This window comes from Drosophila suzukii (genome assembly GCF_043229965.1).
Source record: "Drosophila suzukii chromosome 2 unlocalized genomic scaffold, CBGP_Dsuzu_IsoJpt1.0 scf_2c, whole genome shotgun sequence".
NCBI classification, from domain to species: Eukaryota; Metazoa; Arthropoda; class Insecta; order Diptera; family Drosophilidae; genus Drosophila; species Drosophila suzukii.
In genome coordinates this window covers 26,796,832-26,809,364 of record NW_027255896.1, presented here as the reverse complement: position 1 = coordinate 26,809,364, position 12,533 = coordinate 26,796,832, and positions in this window count along the sequence as shown.

Below are 12,533 nucleotides of genomic sequence, written 5' to 3'. Positions count from 1 at the left end.
CCTACAATGTAGCCGGGAGAACATCTCCACTCTCCTAAATGCCCTCACGGGCCACTGTCTTATAGGGACTCATGCGATAAGGCTGGGTCTAAATAACCACGACTTCTGCCGCAGCTGCAAACAGATAGACGAAGAGGAGAGCATCGAACACCTCCTATGCTTCTGCCCAGCGCATAACCTAAAGCGCTTTCAAACCCTAGGTAGCTACACACTTCCGAACCTTGCGGCCATTCAGGACGTAAGCAGTCAAAAACTACTATGTTTCTTAAGAAAAACAGAATACTTCGCGAAAGCAGATAACCCATGAGCTAGGGAAACGGATCTTTTCAGAGATCATGTGGTATCACAAGGGGCCCATTGTGGCCTAAGTGAGGGGACTAATATTTAGTCTCCAACCACTCCTACCTAACCTAACCTAACCTGGATCTCCCGTGCGTCTCGTCTCCGCCTCAGCATTATGATGAGTAGGAAGGAGCAGCTGATGAGAAGACTGGCTCCCACGCCGACCGCGAACCAGGTGTCGGTAGTTCCAGCCGATTTCACTTCCTCCTTAAGCCCTTGGATGACTTCCAAGTTTTGGTTGTTAATTCTTTGGAGAAGTGGCATGCTTAGTGTGGGATCGTGGCCAGTGATGTTGAGTAACGGGGATGCCGCCATGCCCGGAGTTTTTCTTATGGCTTCACGTTGGTTTGAGTATTTGGTTCCATTGATAAAAGCCACTCGCTCGAACGTAGTGAGGTGTGAGCCGTTGGTGACTATTTCAGGGCCGTCGTCAGTGCTGACTTTAGCTGGGCACTCGTTGATTATTATTACTCCGTCATCTATTAACGTGATGGGGCTTAGGTGGCTGGCTTGCGTCTCGCATAATGCGGTACTCCCCGCGTGTAGGCCTCGAGCACAAGTATCATGGGTTGCCAGTTTGGAAAACGATGCGTAAGTTGTTGGTACGCAATCTGTGACTGCTAAGACGTCGCTATTGCATTCAGCTACTGTGTTCTCCTTCAACTGCAGGATGGTATATTGGTGTGATACAGGGAAGATGGTGACCTTTTTACAAATTGTTTTAGTCTTAGGGTATGCGATTAGCACATGGATTATACTATCGGACTGAAGGACTCTAATGTTAGACGCCTCTAGTAGGCTAATGATGGGGACTTCTGTGGGGTGATCAACAAATACAGACATCAAATCGTTTTGATTAAAAATTGCTGGGTTTATGATGTTGGCTTTTGCAAGCGTAACTGTAAGCATAACGTTTTGAATCCCAGTTATTAGTATTCTATTTCTGGCCAAAAATACCTCGTACAGGTGAGAAGTGTCAACAATATTATTTCGTTCTGCCTTGATGATTTTATTAACGATTTCTGTTAATTCATTAAATTTATTCTGCGTTTTTATTATAACCTGCCGGTTATTTGATTCAATTAAACGTGCCTCGGACATTTTTAGCATGTCGAAATCGGCCGCATCAGGTGGGCCCGCAATTACTTTGAGTACGGTGCCAAGAAAGTTTAGGCTCCTGGCCATCCTATGGTGTACCTTTAAAACGGATAATAAACTTCTAACGTGTTCGATATCGACGTCTAACAATTTTCTCACATGAGACTATGGAAATAAATCGGACAACCTAGTACATTCATCTACTATAATTGAAAATTCGGACAAATTACTTGAATGTCGAAGCAAGTTTCTCTGTTCCCATACCAACGCAATTCCGTCCGTAATTGGGATATACTGAGCATGCGAATAATCCGTTACTCTAGCGTTAACTACAGTTAACGTTATCAATAAAATTCCCGCGATCCTGTAAGAAGGCGAAAGGTTAAATCTACTGTGTAAGTATGCTAAGGTATAATATGTATGAAAATAAGGTGTAAAAAGTAAGAAGGTTGAGGGGTGTTTTTATCTAAGGTTGTCCTTGTGGACCACCCTCCCTCTAATAAGCACAGACGTTCCCATGTCTGCTTGTACACGTTCTTCTGTGTACAGTGGGGTTAGTTTGTTTCCTAACCTTTTGTTATTACTATATACCTTTTCTCCTACCTCAAAAATTCTGTTTTGTCTAGTAGGGTTGCACCTATCTAGATTTGCCTGTTGTGCTTTTTCAATATTACTTATTATTGCCAATTTTTGTTCGGCATTGACTGAGTGCAAGGCCTCCTTGGGTGGCAGCCTCGTCACTGAATGTATTGTTTTATTATATTCTACCGTGGCTCTCATAATAAGTTCAACAGTATCGTCAACCTTTTGGTCGAATTTCATGCACCTAGCTATCTCAGTTAGGGTACTGTGGAATCGCTCCACTTGCCCGTTTGAACTGCTGTGTAGAGGGGGTGCATTAACAATGTCAATGTTATATTGACTTTTTATTAATGAGGTTATAGTCTCCGAGTTGAAAGACGCCTCATTATCACAATATATTGTTTTTATGTTTGGGAAAAAGTTTATTAGTTGTAATATGGGGCTGCGCACATCGATAATGGCCCTATAAAGTAATGGCTGTACTACGCCGAATTTTGAAAATTTATCTACGCAGGTTAAAAAAACTTCTTATCTGTAGAGTATATGTGTATGTGCAGCATTTCGCCAGCATATGAGGGGGTTGGTGTGATACCCAACTCCTGCTTCTTGGGGTGCCTGTTGTACTTCCCCTTGGTACATGTCTTGCAGTTTAAAACTACTTCGTTTGCGAGTTTGGACATATTTGGAAAGTAGAATTCCTGAAGGATTTCCTTAACATTCTCCTGGGCTGCCCTGTGAGCGCGGTTGTGTTCGCAGATAATTACTTCTTTCTGTTCATTTGCATCCGTGATGTCATTCACGAATTTGTTGCAATGCCAGAACTTGGTTGCTGGGAATTCGGTTACTGAGGCATGCTGTATGCATGCTAGTGCTGAGAGGTCGCAGTTAATGGCGTTAACAACATCTACGTTTACTACCTCTTTGACCAATCCGAACAGCGCGTCCTTGTTATTGAACTGGATTATGTGTCGGTTTTTGGTCCCGAAAACTATGAAATGTCGCCGTAAAGGCTGCTCTGCTTCCTCCAGGATTATTTGATTCCTGTAGCAGTTCAGGGGTTTATCAGTGGGTTCGACCGTGTAGGTCAAAGAAAGTTCACTGTGAATAGTGGCTACGTCAGATTGGGGTTCGCCTTGTATAGCGTTTATGTTTTGTCGTGACAAAGCGTCGGCAACAAAATTTTCCTTACCGAGTTTGTAGAATACCTTGGCGTTGTGTTCTTCGATGAATGCTTTCCATCGTTTAATTTTGGCATTTGTATTTCGCTCGGATACAGCGAAGGTAAGAGGTTGATGGTCCGTAAAAATCCGGATTTCTTTTGTGCCGTATAGGTAATTTTGTAATTTTCCTATAGCCCAAACAATTGCCAATAATTCTGCGAGATATCATTATGATTGGCCTACCTTTTTGGGACAGTACCGCACCGATACCGCTTGCTGAGGCGTCAGTGGTCAAATCGAAAGGGAGTTTGAAATCTGGATACGTTAGTATCATATCTTCTGATGATAAAATGTCTCGCAGGCGCTTGAACGCTTTGCGTTGGGTCTCGTCAAATTCGATAGCAACCTTTTTTGACATGTGTTTGTTAACAGTGCCATTCTCTCCCTTTAGTATGGAGGTAAGTGGTCTAGCTATGGTAGCGAAGTCCTTGACAAAACTTCTGTAGTAACTGGCCAATCCTAGAAAAGACCTAAGACTGAACAAATGTTTTGGTTCAGTGTACTCCTGAACGGTTTTTACCTTTTCCAGGTCTGTTTTGGCTCCGTTAAAAGTAACAACGAAACCTAAAAATTCAACACTTTCTTTGAAGAATTTGGTTTTTTCCGGTGCCACTCTCATGTTGACTTCGCACAGGCATTTTAGGACTGTGTCAATGTGCATGACGTGGTCGGCAGCACTTTCTGAGAAAATTATCACGTCGTCTACATAGACGTAACAAATTTTCCCGATTTGTTCACGTAGTACGTCGTCAATCGCCCTTTGAAAAATGCTTCCCGCATTTTTCAGTCCAAAGGGTAGACGTCAAAATTCATACTTTCCTCCGTGTATGGAGAAAGCAGTTTTTTCACGGTCTTTTTCAGCTAGATAAATCTGGTGATACCCCGATTTTAAGTCTAGGGTAGTAAACAATTTTGCCTTTCCTAGGTTCGCAAGAATCATAGGAATACTTGGCACAGGGTAACGGTCGGCGATAGTTCGTTCATTTAGTTTCCTGAAATCGATCACCAGCCGTTTTTTCTTGTTGCAATCCCCATCAAGTCCCTTTTTGTCAACAACCCATGCTGGGCTGTTAAATGGTGACCTAGAAGGCCTGATAATGCCATCCTTTAACAGCTGTCTGATTTCTGTGTTAACAAACTCTGCTGCTCCCATGGGGTAAGGATATAGCTTTGAATATACGGGTTCGTTGGTCTCCGTACGAATTGTGGCAATGATCGAAGTGTTAAAGGGAAGCGCCTCGTTAGAGTGCGAAAACACTTGTTTCCTTTTAAGGATCATTTTCTTAAATGCAGCTTTCACTGAATTTGGGACTATTAAGTCATCGATATTTGTGAAGTTCACGTTATCGCATTCGTGGTATTTGAGCTGTTCAGATATGTTTCCATACCTGACTACGCTGTTACGTAAATCTAATGCCGCTCCGGCCTGCGTTAGCAAGTCGAAACCAATTATGGCATCAAAAGTGTTGATAGTATCAAGTAAAAAAAATGGAGCCTTTAGGCCGAATATGTGCATAAAGCATTTTTCTTTTATAGTACTGGAGCCATGAACGGAACTCACAATGAATGGGGAGTCAACAAGCATTATGTTCTTGAGCTCCTTTAGGGGCTTTACATAACTCTTTGCCGCCCCCGTGTCTAAAAGGATTTTTATAGTTCTCTCCGCCAGCCCACGTTCAATGAAGGGCAAGCGGGAGCTCTAAAAAATTGACGAGGTCGTTACAGTCAAATGAGTCACTGTCATTATCGATTGCATCTAGTGCGGCTGCGGCCGCGTTTTCATGATTTTGGGTTTTTTCCGCGTTTGCGGTCTGCTCGACATTATTAATCCGCTGGCGCCTTTGGCCGGACATTCTCTCCGAAGAGTTTGGTATTTTTGGGACTTGCGAATTTTGGTATTGAGTGTGGTTTCCCTTTCTAAAATTTGAAGGTTGTCGGAACTTAGAAGATGATGGATCAATGTCCATAGGTTCCATGGATTGGTTTTGTTTATCCTGGTCTATGTTTTGCTTTCTGAAAATATAGGGATTTTTTCCGGTTCGCGGTCGGCACCAGCATTTTTCCCCTTTTTCTCGGGCGCTCGGAATTTGCCCTTGTGAAAATCAGTATTCTGATTTCTTTGCTCGGCCTTGGCATATGTGGCCGCGAACATACTTTGTTCAATGCTGGCCTCTGCCTCTCTAGCTAATGCCAGTGCTGTTGCCATGCTGCCCTGCCCTAAGTGATTTTTTTAGACCAGAAATGAATACGTGTAGGGCGTCAGCCCTAACTTCTGTATTAAGTAACAAAGCCTTTTCTTCGTTATGTGTCATGACAATTTTGTTCGTAACGAGGGTCAATTTTCGTTCGACCTCATCGTAATACTGCATAAGTGTTTGGTCGCCCTGGCGGACCGACTCGAGTCCCTGCCGTAATAGGAGCAAAGATGTTTTATCTGCGTAGGAGCAGTCTAATCTAGCTAATATGGCTTTAAAATTAAGCACTGTATTATATGAAACTAGCAGCGCGCGCGCTGGTCCCTTTATTTTGTTTCTAATAATAGTGACGGCTTGGTAATGCGCGGTACTGCCCTGATAAGGTTCGAATAGTTCGTAGGCGTCGGTGGCGGATTGCCTCCATGCCACGTACTCATCTTGAACCCCAGTAAAGTCTGGAACTGACTTCACTATATGTAATGGTATATCGCACTGTGGTGCTCCCGGTATTACCGCTACCCTCTGGTAGGATTCTACCCCTGGCGCTTCTATACGCAGACTCTGAAGCTGTTGCTTAACGGCCCTGATCTGATTCACGAATTCGGCTCTGAGCCTCATTTCTTGATTATTTAATGCGGCCCGAATTACCGCCTCTATTTGTGCCGCATTCATGGTTTCTGCTTTACTTTCTTGTTGGAATCTACTGGGCTTTCGGATTGACTCGTCTTCACTATCACTTTCAAGATCGCGTTTAGTTTCCCTATATGGGCCTGGAAAACTCATAAGGCCACTAATTGGTTGACACTAAACACAAGTTGTTGGGAGGCCGAATGTTTTAATTCGACAAAATTAATTTTGTATATTATAATTTTAGTTCACTTTATTTTTAAGTCACATTTACAATTGCTTTTTTTTAAATTGAATGTTTTTAAATTTTGCGTAAGTAATTTCTAGGGATTCTTATTTATTTTTTCCCTGTATGTGTATTTGAAGTTTGACTGTATTAATTTTGATCAACCCACTTACATATTTTTGTGTCGTGAATTCGGTATTAAAGTTGGGTGCCAATTATATTTTAGTGCGAGTCAGCCGGCGGGCAGGTCCCACGCAGCAGTCACTAGTATCCAAAAGCCAACAGTCAGTCAGGCCACGGGTGCTGTATCCCGGGGGATCGCAAGTACTGGATGTTGCGGTATTCTCCGGGTTTAGCCGGATTCTTGATGAGCCGTCTGGCTATTCCTATCCACTGAAAATTAGGAAGTTTACGTTGGAAGGGTGACTGCCCTTCTTTACCTGCTGGCCTAGAGACTCAGACAGTGTGAAAATAATAAGTTCTTAACGGCGGTAGACGGAGTTTAATATTGTCAGAGCTTGTGCTCTTTATTCAAGACTTCAAATTAGACTAAAACATAAAAGACTTTACGTAAGCTATGCGCGGCCGGCAAGCCGGCCGCTCGTGCAGCAAAGTGCTGACACTAGCAAAATCCGCATAACTCACTATACCGTGCATCAGTAGGAACCAGGCTCGGCCCCTAAAGGCGTTTATGCTGTTTTTGCAAATTAACACTAGGGTGGTCCCATAATCACCCAAGATCTTTATAGACTTATAATTACTCCTTAACAGTGTTAGCATATACAGCTGAGCTTCACAGCTTAAGTGATAACCATGACAGTATTTTGTTCCAGTACGCTGACGACTTCTTTCTAGTGTGTTTTGACAAAGTCTTTTCGATGGCTGAAGAGAAATTAGAACAAAAAGTAAATAGATTTATGAAACTGTGCAACATTAATAATCTTACTTTTAATCCAGACAAATCAGCCACCATTCATTTTAATTTAAGGAAAAAACCTTTAAGTGTCTTGTGCAATAATATTATTTTAAAAAATGTAAATAGCATAAATTATTTAGGTAGAGTCATAAGTTCAAGTAACTCGTCTGTTCAGCATGTAAATAAAACGATCTCTAAATCTAATCAAACGAATATGTTTATTCAAATGCTCAGTGGCTGCCGCTTCGGAGTACATCTAAGCAAGTCATTACTTTTTTATAAAGCATTTATTAGAACTAGATATGAATATGCCTGCTCCTCTTTTTCAAACATATCAAAATCAGTACAAAACAACATAAATAAGCCTGCTAATTTCCACCATACAAAGGCCTTAGGAATAATTAAATCGACTCCGATTAATATTATTTATAATCTTGCAGCTGAACTTCCTCCAGCTCATAGGATTAAATTCGCTACAGCGAAGGAGTTGGCCAAAACGTTCGCTCATGGACTACCATCTGCGTCGCTTCTGTCAAACTAATTTGTACCCAAAAATACTAGTTACAGTAGAATTTATGCTGAATTTAAAAATATCCTGGATAGTACTGCTAATATTTGTCCTTATTCTCTGTCCACACGAAAGATTTCAATTGACACAAATTTCTTTAAAGGTACTTGTAAGAATAAAAAAAAGGGCAAACGAGACTTTAATTCTCTCTTTACTTAAAGAAAAAATAAGAGGTTTAACCTCAAAAAATATGGAAATCATCTACACGGATGGTTCTGTGTCGGAAAATTTTACAGGTAGTGCTTTTCTTCACTAAAAATTCCAATTCAATAAAAAGTTTCTACACCGACAAACGACTGTCGTCGCTGACTGCTGAACTCACAGCCCTAGAAAAAGCCATTGACTTCGGTATTTCAAAGAAGTTCTCCAAAATAGCAATTTTAACTGACAGTCTTGGTGCCATCCAGACAATAAAGAACGCGAACTCCAAAAAGTGCATCTCTCAATGCATTCTGAAAAAAGTCATAAACAATCCAACCCTGCTGACCATAGAGTTTCACCACATTCCAAGCCATGTTACGTGGGCATATTAGTGCCCGAGTCCTGACAAGGACTTGGGCCGAGGGAGAGGCGTCCGATATTCTGGCACCATTTGCCGGCATAAGCTACGTCGTATTCGGGTCGTGGGATCTTGGTAAGCCTCTCTCCTCTCCAACATAACGAGAATAAATATTAAAAGTGCCTGGAAAATAAAATTAGTCACACAGTTCGTCAGTCATCAGTCCACACTGCCCAGCAAGCTTAGCTGTCGCTTGATCGCAATACGATCGGGCTGTGTTTTGGCCATATTCCCTCCCCTTCACACATTCGTGTGCCAATGGATCGTCGCGGGCCGCGCAATACGATCCCCTATTGTCAAGGTTGTCCGTCGAAAGTTATGTCATTGTTCTTGACCTACTTCACTCCTCGCGTCAGCACACCCCCTTTGCTAGAGTTCTAGCACATCATGGTTTTCAATTCTTTTTCACATTATAAATTTATTAAATAATATTTATGTCGGCGTGTGCCGGTGTTGAATAACATAATATTGGTTAATTCATATAGGGATTAAATTAATTGACAATTATTGTATTAGCGGAAAGTATCGAATTTATCACCTATGAAGGTGCACACATCAGCAAAATACTGACTATTCACGACTACAAACGTCGCTCAGAGGGCTCTTGCAATTATCAAATAACTACAAAGCTGATACTCGCCGCTGCAAAAGTTTATAGTAGTCTATAAAACTGTAGGATACTGCACGAATATTTATATATGTATGTTTATAAGAAAGGAACCGTGTCCCGACAAACTTACCCCCTCTTTAAATCCTGGGCGATGAGATCTCGACGCTCCGGATCCTGGGCTTTGGGAAAATATTATATTGGATATATATATATAAATATACGTGCACCAAAATACGGCTGTTCTTAAGTATATCAATTCACTTAAACACAAAATATATATATATTATGCTAGAGGCATGCGACTTCTTCAACGGCTGGTGGAGAGATTCGTCCTCTCTAATTGTTTATCATGATTCGCACTTTGTCTATTGATTCGGTTGGTTTAAATATATTTCAATGCATGTTTGTATGCTTGATTTTCACTTGTTATCCAATTGTATTATTTGAGGATATTGGTCCTTGGTTATGCATGAGTTCACTTTAGCTTTGGTTGGCTCGATTAACACATTTATATTGCATCACTACTTTCTCCGACGTATGCTATTGGTCAAGGTCAACTAGGTCAACTAGGTGTTCCCACCTAGAATTACTGTTTCTTGATATCTGCTATCTTGGGAGTCAACGACCGACTGTTGCCCTTTGCCAGCTACCGGAGTATGGTTACCAATAGGTGGATAGTGGCCGTTGTTCTGGCCACGCGACACCCGAGAATTGCCGAATTGCTTTTTCTTCTGCCTTTACCAGTATGAGTCTGGTTAGTCACATGCACCCCTCCCCCTGGCTAAAGATTCGTCGTTGTTTCTCTATGTGAATCTTTCTATGTGGAGGGCGTACGTAACAGGCTCGAAGTGATCGATGCGGACCGCATGGAATGACTTCGCAAAAGGAATCTGCGTACGACCATCGTTGTCTGTTCCGTGTTTCTTCTCCTTTTAGGCGCTCATTCACGTGTGGCTTCGACCCACTCCTGTGATCAAGAGTCTCAGATTTTATCGGCTGAGCTGTCCGGGCTGATATCTTCACTGCTGTTGCTTTATGTTAAAGGTTATTCTGTACATTATTATCTTTCTTAAACTTGGTGCATGGAATCTGTGTTTTAATGTTTCCTCTTTTGATCCAACTGACGATCGATTAATGCCTATTTATTAGAAATGGTTTGATTTATATGTTTATAAGGTGTAAGAATTTTTGTGCTACTAGAAAAGCTTTGTAGTGCTGGGCATGTTTTTCGCAGTATTTTTTAACCAGCGATCCACACGGAGACCCTCCTTTTTGAACTCCGCTAACGAAGTTAATGGCGATGTTAGCAACAAGCCGCCCATCCGGGAGTTCATGTTGTCTTTCAAAAGCTCAACAAATTCATCTTCATCGATTTTATGCTTTAGTTTGAAATGCAAGTTGTGCATATCGGAGACATAATCGCTGAAGGTTTCGTGCTGTCCTTGCTTGCGTTCCATTAGTTCCTTGACTTTCAAAAGGTCACTTCCGGTAGTGGAAAATGCCCGTCTCATTTCTTGGGTCAATGAGTAGTAGTCAAAGTCGTAATCTTCTGCCTTGTCCTCCATTAGCTGCCAATACCATTTCGTGGCTGCACCTGCCAGCAGAAGATGGAATTCACGAAAGACTTATTGACGGCTGAGGTCATACAATTCTTGTAGTCGGTCCACGCGGAATAGGAAACTCTCAACTGTCATGCCGCGTCCGCTTCCATCGAACTTTAAGTTCCATCTGTCCAATCTGACATCTTTTGGTCGCGGTCCTTGGAATGATGAGTTCCGATCGATCTCTAAATGCAGTTGGTGACTCGACTCCCTCTCGTTTGTTCTGAATTGCCTGTGTGATGGGGTGTCCATCCGCCTGGGTGTTCTTAACCGGTGCATTTGGCTATTGAGCATGTCCTGTGTTACCGGTTCCAGAGGCGGGGTCTCTTGGTATCTCAAAAAGCTGTCCGTTGGATTCGGGACAGTACGGGGCGGCGAAGGCAGTCCCTTCTGTTCGGGTCTCCTGGCTGTCGGAGACTGCATTTCAGTTATCTGGGCTTTCAGCGCTTCTATCTGGGCACTCATTCCACGCTGCATTTCATTGCTTTGCCTTAAGAGCTCCATCAATCTTTGTTCACGTCTCTCGGCGGCCTCTAAGTTGTCCTCCTCGTGCCTCTGAAATTGAGGAAGCATACTTGATCTTCCTTCCGGCGGTCCTAGGGGTAGATTCTCCCCTCCGGCGGCTCCTTCCATTTCAGAATATTGGTCCAGGTTGTTTTCTTCAGACAGGGTATCTACCTGTCCTGGCTGATCCTGTGCGCGATCCCACGGCTCTCTTTCAGGTGAATCTCCTAGCCTTGGCGCGCTTGCACTGCGGGGTTGGTGATTTTCACCGCGCGTTGTTGCCCGGGTCACTCTTCCGGTGCTGGTTTGGAATAGGACCTTCTTCTTGGCCCCCTTCATTTATACGATTGGTATAAAAGCTTTACGTGATTCTTTTCAAAATACCCGGTCAGCGACGTAAACGCTGAATAAGTCGACAATAAGAATGTTTATCAACTGGGGGTGCTTCCCTCTGCTTCTCAAGTTTCTCTTCGGTCAAGAACCGTCCGCTATGTAAGCCCCAAACAAAAAAAAAATAAATTTCCCTAACTAGGGGTGTTAGCCGCTTCTACACAACGCGGTTCCGCTAAGCTATCATGCCCTTACTTTCCCTTTCTATTCAGCTCAAATGTTCCAAACGGAATGGCTGTGTTTAGATAAGGAATCTGTCCAAAAACCCCCTCCCGCCAGTCGTCGGAAAACAAGTTATTTGACCGATCATTCTCGGGCTCCACAACCGTCTCCTATTTCTCTGGACTCGAACCAAGCAAACGACCTGACCAACTAGCCTAATACGTTGTGGGGCGTCGGCCAGAGAAACTAAAAATCGTCCACCGCCCAAATATGTCAAGAGAAACAGCAAAGACTCGAACCAAGCAAAAGACCGGACCAATGCCTAGTACGTTGTAGGGCGTCGGCTTTGCGTTTCCTGTCAGTTCCCCCACCCCCATTCTGTCCTGGATCGACAAACGAACAGTAGACCCGCACCGCAACTGCTAAATGCGTTACCGTAATGCTTGCGCTCCTGCTCTTTCTGGACTCGAACCAATTCAAACGACCGGGCAAATGCGTAGTACGTCGTGTGGCGTCGGCCAGAAAGCACCTATAAATTGTATTTACGTTAATTTTAACATGTAGTCGTCGACACTTAGTTGTAGGTATAGTATTATAAAATGGATAACTCATAGTTCTTGATTTAAGGAAGTTCTGGTAAATTTGTCCATGAACAAAACAGAGAATTTTTAAGGTTAAAAACATTTCAAAGTCAGGCCTCTATTCTACGACAAAGTTCTGATTGAGCGGCCGCTCAACACTGACAGTCACAGAAGTTGGGGACTTTACAGTTACTAGCTCGACAAATAAATAAGTACGCGTACATTTAAAATTATTTAATCTCCCTGCTCTATAAAACAGTCAAATTACCTATGGCAAAAAAAAGATGAAAGCTTTGCCATACTTAGATGCATCCACTCCGATACCGCAGGCATCGAGATGGTTGACCCTAAT